Source organism: Centroberyx gerrardi, chromosome 20, assembly GCF_048128805.1.
Source record: "Centroberyx gerrardi isolate f3 chromosome 20, fCenGer3.hap1.cur.20231027, whole genome shotgun sequence".
Classification (NCBI taxonomy): Eukaryota; Metazoa; Chordata; class Actinopteri; order Beryciformes; family Berycidae; genus Centroberyx; species Centroberyx gerrardi.
In genome coordinates, this window is record NC_136016.1 from 1,209,650 (window position 1) to 1,229,950 (window position 20,301).

Sequence of the window (20,301 nt, forward strand, 5' to 3'; positions counted from 1 at the left end):
CTTTAATCTGTGTGTTAGTTTTTAACAAAGCCCCTCCAGACCCAGACACCCCCAGACAGCCCCCCCCACCCCCACGGCCCCATCACACCTCTCTCCATCCTGGAGAGAGACGTTATCAAGCTCTTCAAAAGACAGAACCCCCGCAAGGCAGCTGGACCGGACGCTGTCTCACCCTCCACACTGAAGCACTGTGCAGACCAGCTGTCTCCAGTGTTCACGGACATCTTTAACACCTCACTGGACGAATGCATGGTACTTGCCTGCTTCAAAACATCGACCATCATCCCCGTTCCCAAAAAGCCGAGGATCACAGGCCTTAATGACTACAGACCAGTAGCCCTGACCTCTGTGGTAATGACCTTCCATATAATTGTTACAGTATGTACAGAAATGAGGACGTTTTTCATGATTTTTGCAATTTTTATGTAATTTGTAACTAAATGAAATTCAAAAGCATTGCAGTTATGTGTATGAGAGCAATTCCTCTTAACATTAAAAAAAGTAGACAGATTTTGGTGTTCACTTTTTTATTTTCTGAGATTTGCTTGTACTGCTGTTGCTAAGCCTATTTTTTTAGTTACACATATTAATGTCTGCCTGATTGTTTTAGCCACCTTTCAGAGGTTATCAAAACAAGTCTTTGTTTACCAAAGTTTTAAAGGGTACTTCATTAGGCCAACATTTTGGTTTCAGTGTACAACCCCTTTCCAGTGTATCCAAAGAACTTCCAATTTCAAAATGAAGTAATACATTTAAATACAAACACAGCTGATCAACCCATTTCCTGTTATGTTTTCCAACTAACAAGTAATCAATAATCTAAAGAGTCTGTAGATGTGCAAGAATTGTTTTTCTTAATTAGCTTTCTTTTGGTTAGAAGTTTTTTTTTTTTGTGATCAAATTTTTATTTGGAAACAACATTTTATCCCACCCTCCCCTCCCCACCCCAGCCTACTCCCCTCCCCTCCCCCGGCTGGCATAAAAAAAAGATGAAAAAATAAAAAAAATAAATAACAAAAAAAGAAAAAATAAATAAATAAATAATAATCTAATCAAATAATAATGATAATAATACTACTAATAAGACTACTACTAATAAATATATACACACATGTACTGTACGTGCACACATACTATGTACATACACATGCCTACACATACCCATATACATACAAATACATTTATACATACGTACACACATAACTCTCCACAAAAATAAATAAATAAATTTTAAAAAAAAAATTACATTCAGCATAGCGAACCAAACATTATTGGCCAACCTGATTCATATAGATAAATTTAACCTTCTCCATTGCCTTAGACAGAACCTCAACTTTATTTGCCATGGCCCCATTTGACCGGGCAATAGAGAGCTCTAACGAGATTATGTCATAAAACAGGGCAATCCAATGGGTAATATGAAGTGTATGTGGGGGCTTCCACCTCTGTATTAACATTTTCTTTGCAGCTGTCATACCTAGAAGCAACAATCTTGTCTGAGAAAAATTAAGAGATAATGAAAAATCATCATTTAAAAGTAAAATAGTCGGAGTACAAGGCACGTTGGTTCCAATTATACCTCCCATCAGGGATGCCACTTGAGACCAGAAAAACTCCACATCTGGGCATTGCCACATTGTATGCAAGTAGGTTCCTATTTCTCTATTATTACACAGAGGGCAAATGGGTGTAGAACAAAGTTGAAGTTGACAACGTTTCCTGGGAGTGAAGTACAGTCTATGAATAAATTTGTAGTGAATCATTTGATGGTTAAAATTTCGTGATGAAGCTTTGATATTTCCCCATACTCTCTTCCAATTAATAACTTGCTCCCAATCCTTTAAGTCAACATTCCAGACTTTGGTCACCCCCATTATAAGACTTGTAGCTTCCTGTAACTTTTTATACAGATTAGATACAAAACCCCCACATTTAGGTTTAATACATAAAAGCTTAAGAAGCGGGTGTATAGAAAGAGAATTATTGCATGGGACTCCATAGCTTCGAAAAGCAGCTCTCAATTGTAAATAAAAATAAAAAGATGTTCTGGGTAAATTATATGCGCTTTTAAGATCTTCAAATGATCTTAAGCCTCCATCATCCATAACATGAGAGAGAGTGCGGATACCAGATCTCGACCATGTAGGGAAAACAATAGGTTTCCCACCTAAACAAAGGAATTTATTTTGAAATATTGGCGTCTGAGTGTGCCACTGCATCTCCCAGTTACCTAATTTCCCCACTTGTTGCCAAATCTGTATGGAGTGGGCAATAATAGGGCCAAATTTTGTTTGACAATATTTGGGGGATAAGCCACAAAATGCTAGTTCTTCCAATTTATAAGGGGTAACCACACTGCGTTCAATCTGGAGCCAAGGCATGTTCGCATCTTGAGAAAACCAATTTTTAAGAGGGCGGAGCATAAATAATAGATAATAAGAACTAAAATTGGGTAAGCCAAATCCCCCCAAATGTTTGCCCTGTTGGAGTATTGTGTTTTTAAGTCTTGGTCGTTTCCCTCTCCAGAGAAACTTAGATACAAGGCTCTGAATCCTGTCCCAGTACCGAGGAGGTGAGGGTAAAGAAAGCATACTGGATAGGAAATTAATCTTAGGTAAGACATTCATATTAATAACTGATATTCGACTACATAATGATAATGATTTATGCTTGAACCATCTCTCCAGATCCTTTGCGATAGAGTCGTGTAAACGATTGTAATTCTTGCTGACAATTTTATCAAGAGTAGGGAAAATATCTATACCAAGATACTTGAATTGAGAAACTATTGGTATTTCTGTATGCAAACCTGAATAACCTAAAGCATTATTCAAAAGTAAAAGTGCGGATTTGTTCAGATTTACTTTGTAGCCTGAAAACCTACTAAACAATGAAAATATTCCATTACTATATGGCAAATCATGTACTACATTATTGAAATATAATAAAATATCATCCGCATATAATGAGATAACATGGCGTGTATTCCCCACGACTATAGGACCTACATTTTGAGATTGGCAAATTTTTTGAGCCAGGGGTTCCAATGATATGGCGAATAAGAGCGGGGAGAGGGGGCAGCCTTGACGTGACCCTCTGCCTACAGGAAACGGAGAGGAGCAATGGTTTCCAGTCAACACTATAGCTGAGGGGTTACTATACAGCACTTTTAACATATGTATAAATTGTCCACCAAAACCCATATGTTCCAATGTAAACCACAGAAAACTCCACTCAAGACGATCAAACGCCTTTTCCGCGTCAATCGATAATATCGCAGGCAGAGAAGACATCTTAGGTGCAGCATGTATAATATGGAGTAATCTTCTTACATTGTCTGATGCTAATCTATTTTTAACAAAACCTGTTTGATCAAGATGAATGAGCTTAGATATTACTGGGTCTAATCTATTAGCTAGGGTTTTGGCGAACAATTTCACATCAGAATTTAATAATGATACTGGTCTATAGCTCGTGCAAACTGTAGGGTCTTTATCTACCTTGCATAAAAGTGATATGATAGCTGTATTGACGTCTCTATTGAAAAAACCCTTCTGGAGAGATGTATCGATCATATCAAGCATAATTGGTCCTAGATCCAACCAGAACTCAAGATAGAATTCTGGCGGAATGCCATCTAATCCAGGCGATTTGCCTCTTTTCATTTGTTTCAGTGATTCAATTAATTCATTTTGTGTTATTTTTGTATCTAAGGAGTTAGCCTCATCTGTTGAGAGCTGAGGTAAATTCAAATCTTCAAAAAAAGAATTCATGAGTTCGGATGAGTCATCTGTCTCACTTAGGTATAATTTTTGGTAAAAATTTTTAAATTGTTGGTTAATCAATTGAGGGTCATGCAGAAGAGAGCCATCCTCGGCTTGTACTGAAGATATAACAGACAGATGATCGTTATTGCGGAGTTTACTGGCCAGTAAAAAACTAGGTTTGCTGCCATCAAGATAGTGGGATTGCCTAACTCTATGTATTAAAAATTCAGACCTCTGTCTGAGGAGAGAGTTTAGTTTTAATTTAGTCATAGATAGCTCTTTCTCCCTTTCAGCAGAAAAGCTATTGTGCTGCTGACGAATTAATGAAGAATGACAATGTTCCAAGTTGTTAATCTCCTCAAGTTGCTTTCTATTTTGACCAGAAGCAAACGCAATTGAATTGTTCCGTATAAAACCTTTTGTGGCATCCCACAGGATTCTAGCATCAGAAACAGAGCCTTTATTAATGGATAAGAATTCCCTTAACCCTTTTCTAAATTGATTACCAAAGTCAATGTTTTGCAGAAGACCAATATTAAACCGCCAGCGTGTTGCACGACTAGGAAATGCACTTAGCAATAAAACACACAAATTAGCATGGTGGTCAGACAGTGACATATGTACTATTTCTGCTTTATGAACTCGATGTACCAATTGAGAAGAAATTAGAATATAGTCTATCCTCGAGAAGGAACAATGTCTACCAGAATAGAATGTATACTCTCTTGTAGTAGGATTGTGCGTTCTCCATATATCCGAAAGGGCATAATCCGAAACTAAATTCCGCAGGGCAAGAGTATTTGAGGATACATTGCTAGTCTTAGTTGTTTTATCCATTAAGGGATCCATAACTGTATTGTAATCACCTCCTAAAAAAACTTTAAATTGATTCATTTTATGAAGAATTTGATATAGAGATGAAAAAAAAGAATTGTCATATATATTGGGTGCATATATTGAAAGAAAAGCAATTTTTACCCCTTCAATAATGGTTTTCACATAAGCAATCCTTCCCTCCTGATCACTGCCTTTTCCTACAATATTAATTTTAAGATTGGAGCGAAATAATATAATTGCTCCCTTTGTTTTATTACTAGCTGATGAGAATGATACTACTTTAAAGATACTGTTCTCAACTTTAGTTACATCTTGTTGCATTAAATGAGTTTCTTGTAGTAATGCAATATCTACCTTTTTTTTATTTAAAACATCTAAACAGCTGCAGCGCTTCTTTGCTTCATTAATGCCCTGTACATTCCAAGAAAGAATAGATAAACCTGCCACCATTAAACTACTTTGATATAAAGGAGTAGATAGTAGTATGTAACATAGTAAAAAAAAGAAAGAAGGAAAGAAAATAAATAAATAAATAAATAAATGCATGAAGCACAACCCAACCTAATACCAGCAAACACCCAACCTCCCCTGCCCTCCCTCTCCTCCAGCCAGTTGCATCCCCCTGAACCCCAAACCTTCCCCCTTGACCCCACCCCCCTTCCTACCATAACCCTAACACAAGAACGGGGAAAAATACTGAGGTAATCCAAGTCAGAATTTATGTATTCAGAATCATTAGTTACCCCATCTTGTTGACTCCTTTTACTCCACATCACTTGCGGAGCTGTGACAGACTAGAACAATCCCCTTCACACAGTTCCCCATTCTTAACTCCCCTCAACCGAATACACTAACCCTTATTAATTATGGAATATATTATTAATAATAATAATAATAATAATAATAATAATAATAGTACCAATAATAACAATTACAATAATGACAATAGTGATAATCAGGGTAATAGTAGGCCTATTTACATTCCAACCCAACCTTGTAAACCATCGAAAAAGTGAGAACCCATATTATATAATCAACTGTACAATCAGCTAACGACCAACTGGTCAGCTGTATAGAGTCACTTAATTGTCTCTCATATTTAATCATAGACTAATCATTTGTGGGTATTTCTCATACCTGGTCGCCTGCCATAAATCAGTATTCAACTAGAAGTAACTTGTTTAAAGCTGGGAAGATAAACAGTCTTGTCCACTTCTTTGCAGACAGCCTACTGGCCTGCTGATGTTGATTCCGTCGCGGAGCTGGAGTTAGTGAGGGACGGCCTCACTTGCTTCTCATAGAATTCCATAGCCTCCGCTGCGCGAGTGAAGGAAAAAGTTTTGTTGTTGAAAGTGACCAGCATTTTAGCAGGGTGAACAATGCCGTATCTCAGATTAGCTTTACGTAGGAGTGCTTTAATCTCATTGAATTCGGCCTGCTGTTTCCGCAACTCGATGGTCGTATCGGGGTAGATGCTGATTCTTTGTCCTCGGAAATACAGTTTACCTCCCATTGCTCCGACCAGGCGCTGGATGGTGCGTCTCACCTCGAAACTGTGCAGCCGGGTTATCATGCAGCGGCTCCCGTCTTTGGCAGCAGGACCGGTGCAATGAGCAATACCAACCAAGGGAGGCGGACCCAGGTCATCTTCACCAAACAGTTCGTAGAGAAGTTTATTGACAAACGCAGTAGGTTTGCCTGCCTCAATTCCTTGCTGTAGTCCAATTATGCGCAAATTAAATTTCCTGCTGTGATTTTCAAGTGTTTCCGTCTTCTCTTTTAATTGTTCATTCACGACCAGCAGGGCCTTGTATTGTTCCTCCATTGTGGACATTCGTCCCTCCATAGCATTCGCCGCAGATTCCAAATCTTCCACTTTTGAACTGCATGATTTAATAGTAACTTCGAGCTTCTCTAGTTCCTCGTGGATAGGTTTGAGCTTGTTGTCGAGCGCAGCTGAAATCTCCTCTCGGACAATTTCTCTGATCATTTTGCCAAGAGATTCGGGATCCATTTCCCTACTGCGTAATTTACAAGGCATAAGAGTGTCCAGAAAATATTCCGCCGAAATATATTCAGTTGAAAGGGTGCCTTAATTTCGAATTAACTAGTTTGAAGGGAACGGCGCGTGGCAGGAGTTGGCGTTCTCGCTACTTGCCACCGGAAGTCATGTCCGTGTTGATTAGCCTTTTGGTTAGAAGTTATATTTTATAACTAATAATTAGACAATGTATGACCAGGACCATAAACCAGCATCAACCACAATGCCAGCCATGGGGTAGATCTGTTGTTCCTGGAACCACAAAATGAATTTGGATTCTTGGCCCTGGAACTACAAGGATAGGATTGTTGTTCCTGGAATGTCCAAATAATGGTTCTGGTTGAATAATTCAGTCATACATAGCCTACAATAATCATTCTGTAGGCTACTACAGTGTTACAATTATAGACTGTAATGTCAAAACCATGGTGTCAATTATGTCCTACATCACAGATGTGCTTGATAAGGATCATGAAAAGCAATGATGGTCCGGGGCCATTAAAATAAGGTTTGCCTGGGACCATCTCAGTACTGTTGGTCTTGGAATATATAAGCAATGTAAATTCATGGAAATTAACCTAGTTCACCAATGTTAGTCCTGGATCATCATTGACAAAAGTGTTAGTCCAGGACAACCCTAGGTGTGTTTAAGCCAGGATCATCATCAACCAATATTAGGCCAATGCTATTTTCAAGGATTTCTAATTGGAAATTACCCTGGTTTACCATGTGAGGAGCAGATCACAGATAAGAGTTTTGCTCATTGAAACGTTCTCAGGGCAGCAACTAGTGTGTTGGACGAGGATCATCATAAACAATGTTAATCCACTGCTATTGTAAGAAAAAGAAGGACTTACTCAATATGGATAGCTCAGGAATATAATCATTGACAATGTTAGTACAGGACAATGATAATAGTTTGCAAGTCCAGGGCAATTGTAGTTTTGTTTTTGACCAAAATCATAATCAGGGGACACTGCAATAATCATCATTACAAGGACGGATCCTGAGCTATCATCAAAGACAATGTAAGTTCAAGACCATCATAATAGTTTGGGCAGGCCAGTATAACGAGCTTTGTTAAAAACTGACACACAGATTAAAGTATATTTTAGATATTTTATTGAGAAAATGGCATTGCATGTTGAAAACTTGTCTAAATTATAGTATATGTATATGTCAGTTCAAAAATCAATTTGTTTCATTCACTCTACCTCTGTCTGCGTGTTTCAAACCTGATCCAGTTTTGCAATGAGATGGGACAACGCTGCTGTTAATGCGTGAGGTCCAAAAGAGTGTGTTTACAAACTGAAATCTGAATTCACATTGATGTTGTGCTTCACGTTATCCAACATGGTCTGCAGAGTCTGCCTGTGGAAAAACACATTAAACCAAGACATGATGGTGGGCCTGGACTAACACATTAATGATGGTCCTGAGTGAATGTCACTTGATGGTGGGCCTGGACTAACACATTAATGACGGTCTTGGGTTAATGTCACTTGATGGTGGGCCTGCCCTGGACTAACACATTAATGACGGTCCTGGGTTAATGTCACTTGATGGTGGGCCTGGACTAACACTGATGGTCCTGGGCAAATGTCAGAGTAAAGGCCTAGCTGGCCCTGAAGTTACATTGATGTCCGATGCAAACGTTGTTAGAAGTTATCAAACGTCATTACTTAATAAACCTCACTTACGTGAAAATGTTGTGTATACGAGTGTGTGTATGTATGTGTCAGAGACATAACGTTACATAAGAAATATGCTATCAATTGTGATAATGAGAAGGGTTAATGCACACGTTGCTTAGGTGCAGGTCTGGTCGGTAACGTCAATTATTCAGAAAAATACTGCCAGACACACGCTTGGCTCCGATACAAATTTTGTTTTATTGAATATGAGAACCAAAAGAAAAAACGTTTCAGCAGCAAGCTGCCTTAGATAGAGGTAGAGCTGCCACAAGTCGTAAATATCTAGTAACGTCTATTTTCACACATATTTCTTAACCATTAAATAGAACCCACAGAGGTTAAATACATATAATAATTTGCAAAACATATTGCGAGGGAACGCAAAAAAAAAATCTCGCCGTGACCCTTGGGGGGCTCCGTAGGTTCAGGTGGTTGATTAACGCATATTTTTGCGGGTTGGGCGGTGCGGATTGCCTCTCATAACGGGTCGGGTGGGTGCGGATATTAAAAAACCCTGACCCGCGCATCACTAGTAGCTAGTCTAGCTATGTAGCACTAACCGTTAGCTTCAATGCTACTGCCACACACTACAGTGATCTCAGTTTACATGTCACCAGACCTAAGTAAGGCTTTATTTCAGCATGTGCGCTAGAAAAAAAAGAAATGCACTTACCTGTGAGTTGTGAGGTGCAGCAGGTCTTTTGTCAGCCATGACAAAATGGGAGAGACTACACAGCTACCCTCATGGCCTACATACCCAGAAAGCCTTGCGGTCCGAAGAAGTCCTTTGAAAGGAGTTGGATTGAATCGGAGCTCTTCTATTCTAGTCTAGAGTCCCCGGATGAGTGCCTCTGAGTTGAAACTGAAGTTGAAAACTGAATTTGAAAACTGAATTTGAAAACTGAATTCCGAACTGAATTTGGAACTCCACCAAAATTGAAATAATACTCACAAGTTGAAAGCAATACGAGTTAAATTCAATTTCAAACCATTAGATTCAATTTCAATCTGTGAAATACAATTTCAAATTTAGCATACAATATTCAGTTTGAACATTTCATATTCAAAACTATTAAATTCGGATTCAATTTGTGCTGGCACTAAAATAACTCCATAGCTGCCTGCAATGAACAAGATTTTTTGACACATTTACGCAAGCATTTGAAATTGTTACAAAAAGTGCAGTGCCCCTATCTGGATTGTGACTTTGAGACAATGTTTACTCTACTTTTAACGCGCACAAAAGTAGGAATCATTATCAGGAGTCTTCTGATTCTAGAGCTCTATGACACTGGTGAGAGTGCCCCTGTCCCTGCTGAAGATGACAATGTTTGAGGAAGAGGAAGACGACTTGACAGGTGTTGATGTCAATGACTTGGACTCGCAGCTTGAGCATAATTTAGCCTCACTTTTCCTTAAAATGCCGACAATACTGAACATATCTGAAAGTGCTTTGCAAGAAATCATCCAGCATATTGGCCAGCTATTTCAGCTTTCAGAACCACTGATGTTTTCTGTGATCGAGGAGATACTCAGATGCCATTACCCTGATATTGATACTGCTGTTGTTAAGGAGGTAGCAAGTACAGTGACTGAGACAAATGTATTTTTGAGACACACATCTTCTGGAGGCTCGCTTTCAACTTCCAATAGGAGAGCATTTAGCAAAAAAAATTCCTATCGTGGAACCTGTGGAATTTGTCCATGGCAATCCAAGTCAAAATATGGTTTACATTCCACTGCTTGCAATGCTTCAGGCTTTGTTAAGCAAAGATGACATTTTAGACAAGGTTCTCTCCGCCAGCAGCTCTCAAGCAAGTGAATATAGTAGCTACAGAGATGGTTCTAGCTTTTGTGAAAATTCAATTTTAACAGAAGAAGAATTTAGAATCACCCTGGGCTTGTATATTGACGATTTTGAGGTTGCAAACCCATTAGGGACATCAAGGAAAAAGAGCAAGTTATGCGCAGTGTATTGGGTTCTTGTTAATCTAGCTCCCAAGTACCGCTCATCCCTTCATTCCATACAGTTAGCTCTTTTATGCAAGGTGAACACAGTAAAAGAGAAGGGGTATCATGAAGTGCTGCGTCCACTTATTCAAGACCTTGTATCACTTGAGGAGAACGGAGTATACATTGAAAAGTTAGGAGCAAGCATAAAGGGAACTGTGTTGTATGTTGCTACAGATAACTTGGCTGCACATGCTGTAGCAGGATTTCAAGAGAGCTTTATTGTGGAGAAGATGTTCAGGTTTTGCATGGTCAGCCGAGAAAACATTCAAAAAAAGATGTCAGTTCAGGTTATTACACAGTGAGAACCAAAGATGACCATGAAAGACATGTTCAGGAAGTTAAGCAGGACCCAGCTAAGGTACGGGAATATGGTGTCAAAGGGGATGCGTCCTTAGTGACAACTTGAAATACGTTTTGTGGATAGATTCCCTCCTGATATCCTTCATGATTTTTTGGAGGGAGTGGTTCCTTTTGAATTGTCTCACTGCAATCAAGATCTGATAAAGAGGAAGCACATTTCTCTTGAGATAGTAAATCAGGCAATCAGAGAGTTCCCTTACTCCTTTTCTGAAAAAACGGATAAACCTCAGCCAATTCCACAGGCATTTTCCTCAAAGATGACAATAGGGGGGAATGGCCATGAAAACTGGTCTCTGATTAGATTACTCCCTTTAATGAATGGGCACCATGTACCAGAGGGAGATGAGACATGGGAGGTGCTGATGGTCTTAAAAGACATGCTTGAATTGGCTGTCTCTCCAGGATTCACAGATGAGTCTTTGTTCTGTCTAGAGTCTGTGTCAGAGCATAGACAGTTACTTTTGAATGCTTTCCCACACTGCAAACTCCGTCTAAAGCATCACTACATCGAGCACTATCTGCACCTGATAAAAATCTTTGGGCCTCTAATAGATGTGTGGACAGTGAGATTCGAAGGGAAGCACAAGTTTTTCAAAAAAGTCATCCACGAAACCCAGAATTTCAAAAATGTTCCCCTGTCTTTAGCCAGTCGACATCAGAAGATGATGGCATACCACTTGGACTGTGCTTCCTTTTTTGAGCCAGCACTCCAAGTAAATAAAGTAAATAGTGTAATGGTCTCCTCTTTCCCAGTGAACATTCAAGAGTTTCTGCAGCAGAGATATGGTCTACAAAACATAGTCCTGTCAGCAGTCATCTGCCAATGATGGAATTAAGTATGCTGCTATGGTGGTTCATGTGCAGGGCTTCCAGAGTTCAGACAGATAAAGCAAGTGGTGGTTAACACAAACCAATGATTGGTTAGTATCATGAGCATCTTCGAGCCCAAAGCAGCATAGGCTCGTTTGCCACTCAGTTGACTGAGTTCAATGATGTTTTTCCAGCATACCGAGTGAGAGGCAAATGTTTTGTTTCTTTGGAAAGATACATACTATGCTAAGTGCATTATACGCTGAAATGGCTCTCTGTTTTTTTTTTTTAGGACCATGGAACAGAAGTGGCCACTCAGAGTTGTCGTTACTGATACAGACATCAGAAGAATCACAGTTAGACTGGCACTACCATGTGATTTCAAAGGTTCAAAGGTTTGAAGACCCTTTGTTCAACAATGCCCTTTGCAACCTGACAGATGTGTCAGAATTGCCGGATCGAGCCACACTGAGGGTTATAAGTCCTCAGCCCCGTCCTCTAGTACACTGTCCTCACCAACCACATCTGATATAGAAATACTGTCGCCAAGCAGAGAAAAACTTGCAATGATCAGGCAGGACCCTTGGCCTTCTCAGTTCGATTTCCAGAATTCTCGGTGGACATAAATTTCCGACTGAGACAGGGAGACCTTGCTTACATGATGGATGGAAGTCTGATGCAAATTTCACAGGACATGAAACGTGATCTTAGAGAGACTTGCAGAGAGAATGTACAAGTACATGGCATACCCCAGAGAGGAACACTTCCAAGCAGTAGCCTCTGCACTGATCAGTTAGCACCCCCTGGAACGCTGGCCTGTGCTGTTCACAGAAACTCAGGTGAGTAGGTGAAAATCTGACTTCTCAGATTTCCTTTCTCAGCTCTGCTCTCTCTCACCCTCCATCCTCCTTCTAGGTGATTTCAACATACACATTGACTCTACGGACTCCATAACAACCACTGAATTCATGGAAATACTGAACATGTCAACTTCCCCATCCACAACCGCGGACACATCCTGGATCTGGTTTGCTCCACTAGTCTCAGCATACATCAACTCTCTGGCTCTGACCTCACCATCTCCAACCACTTAGCCATCACCATGGACATTGACATCCCCACCACCTCCCCTCTCCCTGAGTTTTCCACCCCCACTGACCTCATCAACTACTACCGCACACTCTCCTCCTGCTTCGACCAGCTGGTCCCCATCAAAACCAAAAAGGTCTCCTTCACACACTCTGCTCCTTGGTACACTCCTGAACTTCGGCAGATGAAAACCCGTGGGCGTCAACTGGAAAGACTCTATAAGAAAACAGGTCTCACAGTTCATACCCAAGCTCACAAAGACCACCTGCAACAATACAAAGATGCCCTCTCCAACGCCCGCTCCACCTACTACTCTCAACTCATACAGTCTGGCTCCGGTAACCCCAAACTCCTATTTTCGACAATCAACAAACTCCTCAAACCTATGGACAACATTCCCCAATCTTTCATAGTCGACAAATGCAACTCCTTCCTGTCATTCTTTCGATCAAAAGTAGAGACTACTTATAATACATACAATTTGGCCACGTCTGCCCCCCCTTCTCTCAATTTCCCCCCTTTAACTAGCCAGTCCCTGTCTCAGTTCTCCCCAGTCTCCCCTACGGACCTTTCCGACCTCATGATGGGAATGAAAATTGCCACCTGCACCCTGGACCCCATCCCCTCTAGTGTTGTCAAGGCCTGTCTTCCCACTATATGTCCTCTCATCACCACAAAGATAAACTCCTCCCTGACTACTGGCTCCATTCCTCTCACTCTCAAACTGGCTGCTGTCACCCCCATCCTTAAAAAACCTAGGCTCAACCCAGACATCCCCAACAATTACAAACCTATCTCCAACCTGCCCTTCCTGTCTAAATTACTGGAACGTGCAGCTGCTTCACAACTCAAAGCCCACCTATCTTCCAATAACCTGAATGAACCATTCCAATCCAGATTCAGATCCAAACAGAGCACAGAAACAGCCCTCCTTAAAGTCACAAATGACCTTCTTCTCTCCTCCGATGCCGGTTGCCTCACTATTCTCGTCCTGCTTGACCTCAGTGCTGCATTTGACACGATCAACCACTCCATCCTCAACCACCTTGAATTCTCCTTCAAAATCACCGGCACTGCCCTCTCCTGGTTCAAATCTTACCTCTCCGACAGACACCAGTACATCAGCATCAACAACTGCAAATCCTCCACTGCTCCTCTCTCCCATGGTCTTCCCCAAGGTTCAGTGCTTGGCCCCATCCTCTTCATCCTCTATATCCTCCCCCTTGGCCACATAATCCGCCGTCATGGGCTTCAGTTCCACTGCTATGCCGACGACATCCAGCTCTACATCTCCACCAAAGCAATCACCGCTGCCACTCCCTCGATCCTGACCAACTGCATCATGGCAATAAAGTCCTGGCTCCAAACCAAAAAACACTGTAATAAATGATTCTGTGGTCATGTAGATTTTACTAAATGTATTATGTAAAGTTTATTCAACCGAATTGTGTCCTTGGTTTTGTGGCAATTATTTGTGTAAATATAACCTAAAAATGTTTGGAATAAAATCCTCTTATTCTTGTTGTTTAAAACATAAGCATTCCGTTTATGTAATTCCAAATAGAGAGAATATTGAGTGAATCCATCCTAATGCAAATAGGCAGTTTTCAATTGACAAGCACTTCCTGTCTGCGCGATTTTGAATGTGTCAGCTACCACACAAGACCAAGGAGGTTCTATATTCACAAGACGCAGACAACCTGGCATGGTGAAAGCACTTCTCCCCGTAATTTCACCTGGCAAATGGTTACGTTAGCTGGTTGACTAAGGTAAGGAAACCTATTCTATTTTTACCTGCTAGTATTTAGCTAATGATCTGCTGCTATGCATGTAGGGGGCTAGATTAAGGAGGTTGGCTAGATAGGTTAACGTTAGATGAAAATTCACCGCTGTTCTTTTAACTAGCTAATGTACTTTTCACCACTTCGCCGCATTCCTCTGCGCCGGTCCAAGCATATCGTCTAATCCCTATTGAACATAGAATATAGGCTATCTGTGCCTCTGTGGTGATACCATGCAAAAATAGCCATCTACAATGTATTTTCATTATTTTAATGGATTGCTTCCAAATGTTTTAGTCTCAACTTGATCATGTGCTTTGACAATGGCAAAAAGTATTGAATGTTAGCCTCTTCTATCTCTTGGGTATGAATTATCTAAGAACTGATGTGATTACGTTTCTCTCTCTTTTGCCACCTTTGTGTTTCAGATCACTGCAGAATTTCAGAGAATAACCACTAACCACCTAAATGTATGTCTGCGTTTGTGCTCCCAAGCCACTGACACTATTTTGTGACAAAGGTGGAGCACTTGGAGAAAGACTGAAGATCCTAATGGAGCTGCTGAAGGTACAGTATTTCTCAAAATTACCACTTTACCACACACCTTGTTCTGTAAGATTTCCAAATAACATGAATAAGGACACTTATTCAGGAATAAGGACTATGAAACTATGAATTTTTTTGCAGGGGTGGAAGCCATGTGTGAAGTTAGATTTTGGGTGTTTTATGGTGACTTTTAATGTTTTGTTAACTGTTTTTCCACTTACCCAGAGTGATATCTATCCAGCCAGATTAGGGATGTCAGTTTCGGTTAATTTAACCGGTAACTAACCAGTTAATTTTTAAGAAAAAACACAAAATGACATGAAATACAAGAAAGTGCCGCCTTCCTTTTAGTCCGGCGCTCCATTGACTCAACTAGTGCAGTGCCTGTTCGCCACGCTGCTGCGCAGAGCGCTGTTCACTTGTTTATTCAAAGTTTATTAATAATGAAGGTGTCGCGTGTCCAAATTGCACCAAATCCAACACGTCCTTGGTCCCCAGCAATACACCCGCCAAGTGTGAAGTAGATCGGTTCTCGAGATATGCGAAGGACACACACACTCACACATTCACTCACAGACAGACTCACAGACAGACAGAGATTCCTTGCTTTAGTAGATAGATGAGCTTTGGCGCCGCATTTAGAAGTGCTGTCCATTTGCTGTAATTTGCATATAAATATCTGCACTTGTTATGCACGCCGCGGCGTAGCCCGTTTTAATATTAAGTGCTGACTCCACCCACCCGGGCCAGTTTCGGTGTACGCCGGTAGCAATTACAAATGGACCCTATCCTACAGTCCCTGCTCTCAGCGGAGGGAGGGAGCTACGCTGTGTGTGGGAAGCGGTGTGATCATCAGACCTCTCTGGATTAGACAAGCAAGTAGAGAAAACCGGCATCAGCCAAACCAATTTATTGCCAAATGCTTTGGGATTCAACACTTTAACATTGCTTCCCATGGTCAGAAAAAGTCGGCAGATTTGTCGCTAGTCGCTTTTGAGAAATAAAGTCGCCAGGGGGGTCTGAAAAGTCGCTAAATCTAGCGACAAAGTCGCCAAGTTGGCAACACAAATTAACCTATAGACCGACATGCGTAACCGGTCAAAAATATTCTCGGTGGTTAACCAATTAACGGTTAACCATTGACATCCCTAATCCAGATAGTTTTGGTGTAATTTGCCGGGGTCTAGAGATGTCATTCCAGTACAGTGGACCTCAATGGCATTTGGTTTGTGGCACTCAAATCACCAAAAAATTACATTTGAAAAACTCAACAGCAACCTGGCTTTCCAAAAATCATGACACGGTTGCTCACAATAATCCACAGACCTCGTTGTTAGGTTTCTTTGACAACTATTTAAGTCCACCTGATGACTGTCTTATCTCCTTGCTTTGCCAGTACTCATGGATGCTTGCTTCTTTGCGGAGATAGACAGTTGGCTGGCGTTCTCTGGTGGAAAATAGTTCACAATGAAACTGCACAACGAGGTCTGTGATTTGAGTAACTGTGTCATGAATTCTGGAAAGAAACATTGCTATTGAGTTTTTCAAATAAACTTTTTTGTTAATTTGAGCACCATAAACCAAATGCCATTGAGCACCATTGTATTGGAATAACAGCAGATACGGCAGACATCTCCAAACCTTGGCGCATCACACGGAAACTATCTGGATGGATACATATCACTTTTTGTATTTTGGGTGACCTGCCCCACTCCTTGGCTTGATTCCTTGATTAGATTTTATTGTCAAGTAGATTTATATATTGACATGTTTAACATAGGAGCCCTTTTTATAAAAAAACTTGTCTAAATCACTTGTCTAGTGATGTGATATGCCTACTACTGTGTTTGTTTTTTGGACAGTTTTATATGACACTAATTACAATTTCATGTTGCAGGATACTGAGGGTTTGGAGGAGCTTGAACAGCTCATAGTGGCAATGACTGTGATCACGAAGGAGGGTGCTTCTACAAGTGACAGTCCAAAGGACATTGGAGTTGTTGTCAAGGGGTGCAAGTCATCACAGGACTCCAAGGTATTGCCAGGGCTTGCTCCTTGGCTTCCTCCTTGGCTTGACCTACGCCTTGAATCACAGTTGTCCCAGGCAGATGAAGTATACCTTTGAGGTATTCCAAAAACCTTTCTTGGAGCTGGATGCTTCAAAGCTGTCAAACAAAGTCCAGCCCCTCAAGAGCAAATTTCCTGCTTGATATGAGATGGACGATGGTAATAATGTTCCAGTTGCACTGAATTACTTTTAAAACATCAACTTTTGTTCTTGATTGATTAATGTCTCCATGCACAAGTTTACATATGTGAAGTCTGTAATTGTACCTGTCTATGACATTCAAAGTTCTATTTTGAGCCCATTTAATATTACCTCTCATAATGTTTTTGGCTTTAACGGAATAGTATTATTTACTAATAAATAAATTAAGATTTTTTTTTTATTTTTTTTTTCATTCGAGCACTCAAGGTTTTGAACATGTACAATTAACGTGACTGTATTTGTCACTTAAGGTGTTAACAGTATTCATATGTAGGCCGTTTTGAAGAATTATGGCCCATGTTTGGCTTTAAACTGTACTTTGTCCTTTTCATGGTTTGGTTTAACAAACCAAAGGTGTGTTTTTGTATGAGTTGTTTAAGCTCTACATGAATTTTAAGACCATGTCAGCAGTATCCCATTAAAATAAAGTGAAGAGTTCTTCATCATTAACTCTGAGTTTGTGTTATTCTTAAGTGAGAGAAATATTTAGATTTAATTGACTTTATTGAATAAATTCAAATTAATGCACTGATAAATATAGATGATTATTACTCAATTATGTCTCATTTGTGTGTATAATTAAATAAATTTTTATTAGTACTATTTATAAATTTGGTGGTTTCTCTTTTTGATATCAACTCAATATTTTTGTTTAGGTTTTAATTAACTCCTTCTTGTTTTCTATTTGCATCTACTCATATTGAATGGATAACTTTAAAGGGTCTCATTTAATTGATATTAACTTAATTCCAAACTTAGTTATTTTTAATTAATAATATTACTTGTAATCTGTTGCCATAATTTTATTGAGTAGATATGGGGTATCTTTTCTTACAGTGCTCAAACTGAACTGTGACAAATCTGAAATCATCACCATTGGCCCAAAAGCTCTCATCAACTCCACCCACAACTTCTCCCTCACCATTGACAGCTCCACTGTGCTCACCTCCCCTCACATCCGCACGATCCAAGCTATTTAATTTAACACTGCTTTATTTGCAAAGCGTCTACTGGCTTACAGATGCCATTCGGAACTCCCTCTGATTAGCAACTTGAGACGCGAGAATGGAGTTGGAGTTGAGAGACGACATCTCATATGCAGATATCTGTTAATAGTGATTAGCCGAAATGTCGTCTGGACCTAAAATACCTACAAAAAGTATCGATGTTTGTGTACTGTGTGGAGAAACGTTCGACTCAAGTTGCTAATCGGACTGTAAACAATGACCGGCGCACAGAAGAGGAAGTCTTGGCCCGGATGTCCACTGGCTACACCGGAAACCCCGAAATATTGGCCTTCGCCCCCAGAGTCTAATCGTCATCAGACCGATAGACGATGAGTTCTGAGATTGGGCTTAGCCTAGCGCTGACCTTAAGTGCAGCCAATCAGCATACATCAATTTAGTATCAAACAACTGACAGCACTCTGCTGAACCTTTAGTGCACACAATATTTGCCATCATGGCCTCTTGTTTCTCTTACACCACAAAGGCTAACCCCTAATCGCAGCGACAGCGAGTTTGATTCTGACCTTCAGTTGATATTTAATTGAACAATAAATAGAGGGAATAATAAGACTTAACAAATTAATAAATCAATCAAGCGGTTTATAAATAAATCAAAATAGATTAAAATTTGATGATTTGTAAATCAATTTAACATTACAGTTTTAAATTTAAAGGGGGATTCTTTTTACATTTTAATCTATCAATTGCTTTCCCGCTTACTTTTCCACTTGCCAACTCTTATTTAAGTGTCAGTCCGGGCCTTGTCGCAAAACTTTACTAATCCACTTTGAGATTTAACCAGCTATCACTATCTTGTTGGTGATTGCACATATTTTGGCGCGCCTTTGACGCATCATGGCGGAAATTAATTGTGTCTGGAGTGACACCGTAGACGCATAAGTAGGCTATTTTTGCTAACTATTTGGACAGTAACTGTCAGATGGACTACAATTATGCCCTTATGTGACTGTTGCAGTTGAAGGTAAACACTGAAGTGTCTGACATAGCCTATATATAAAAAAAAATGTTCTGTCTATGTTTATGTCCACAACCAAACTCAAAATGCTCAAAAAGATTTGTGTTGGATATGCAAATGTGTTTAAATTTAACAACAGAGCTAAAGTTAGCTCGTGTAGATCATGTTTTTAGCTAACTATCAACCCAGAAAACACTGACACATCAGAAAAACTTTAAAGATTATTTTGTTTGAGCAAGTCAAAGGTGATTTAGCAGCATGCCTTACTTTTAAAAAAAAATTTTTTTTATTAGGATCCCCATTAGCTGGCAAATTAATGACAGCTAGTTTTACTTGCATCTCCCTCAGTGCACTTGCTAATTTAGCTCTGTTAAAGCAATATTCCACTTAGTTTTAACATGGGGATTATTTGGCACTTGACCACCATGAAAACCAGAATATAAACTACTCATCAAGATCAGATGCAGTTGGACGAGTTTCTAGCGTTCAGATTTTTATTTCCCATTCATTTTAATGAGGCCACGAAAATAAGAATATTGCTTTAACTTCTGAAAGGAAACTTTGGGTGCTACCAACTCAATTGAGAGGGAGGGAGAGGCTAAGAGAATAGTGGTTGTGGTGCACATTGCTAATGTGGGTGCTCCCCCTAGTGGATGTATCCCAGAAAGACCCCAACAAATATTAAATATGATGAAAATACAGCTTTGTGGAAAATGTGGAATGCTTCAAAGTGTAAAATGGGCATTTGACTCGGCCCTACCCTAGATCTGACTCTCTTTCCAATAACTTGGTTTTGTTGATTTATGCCTTGTAGATTTTTTTTTTTTCATGCAAGCAGTGTCAAAAATCTAGGCTAGCAGAAGTAAAAATGGAACTGTTGGCACTATATGGAATCGCATTGTATCGCACCGCATTGTATTGCATCAAAAAGTTATTTGCCAAATCGTTGGCTGTTTAAAATATATCTTTCATGTATCAAATTGATAACGGATCAAGATGCGTTATAACTACACAATAAAAAGTAATTGCAAAATTAAATGGCAGCCCAATCCAACAACAATGTACACCACACAACCGTGGGTCGTAACATCCTTCCCAAATTTATTTTCGT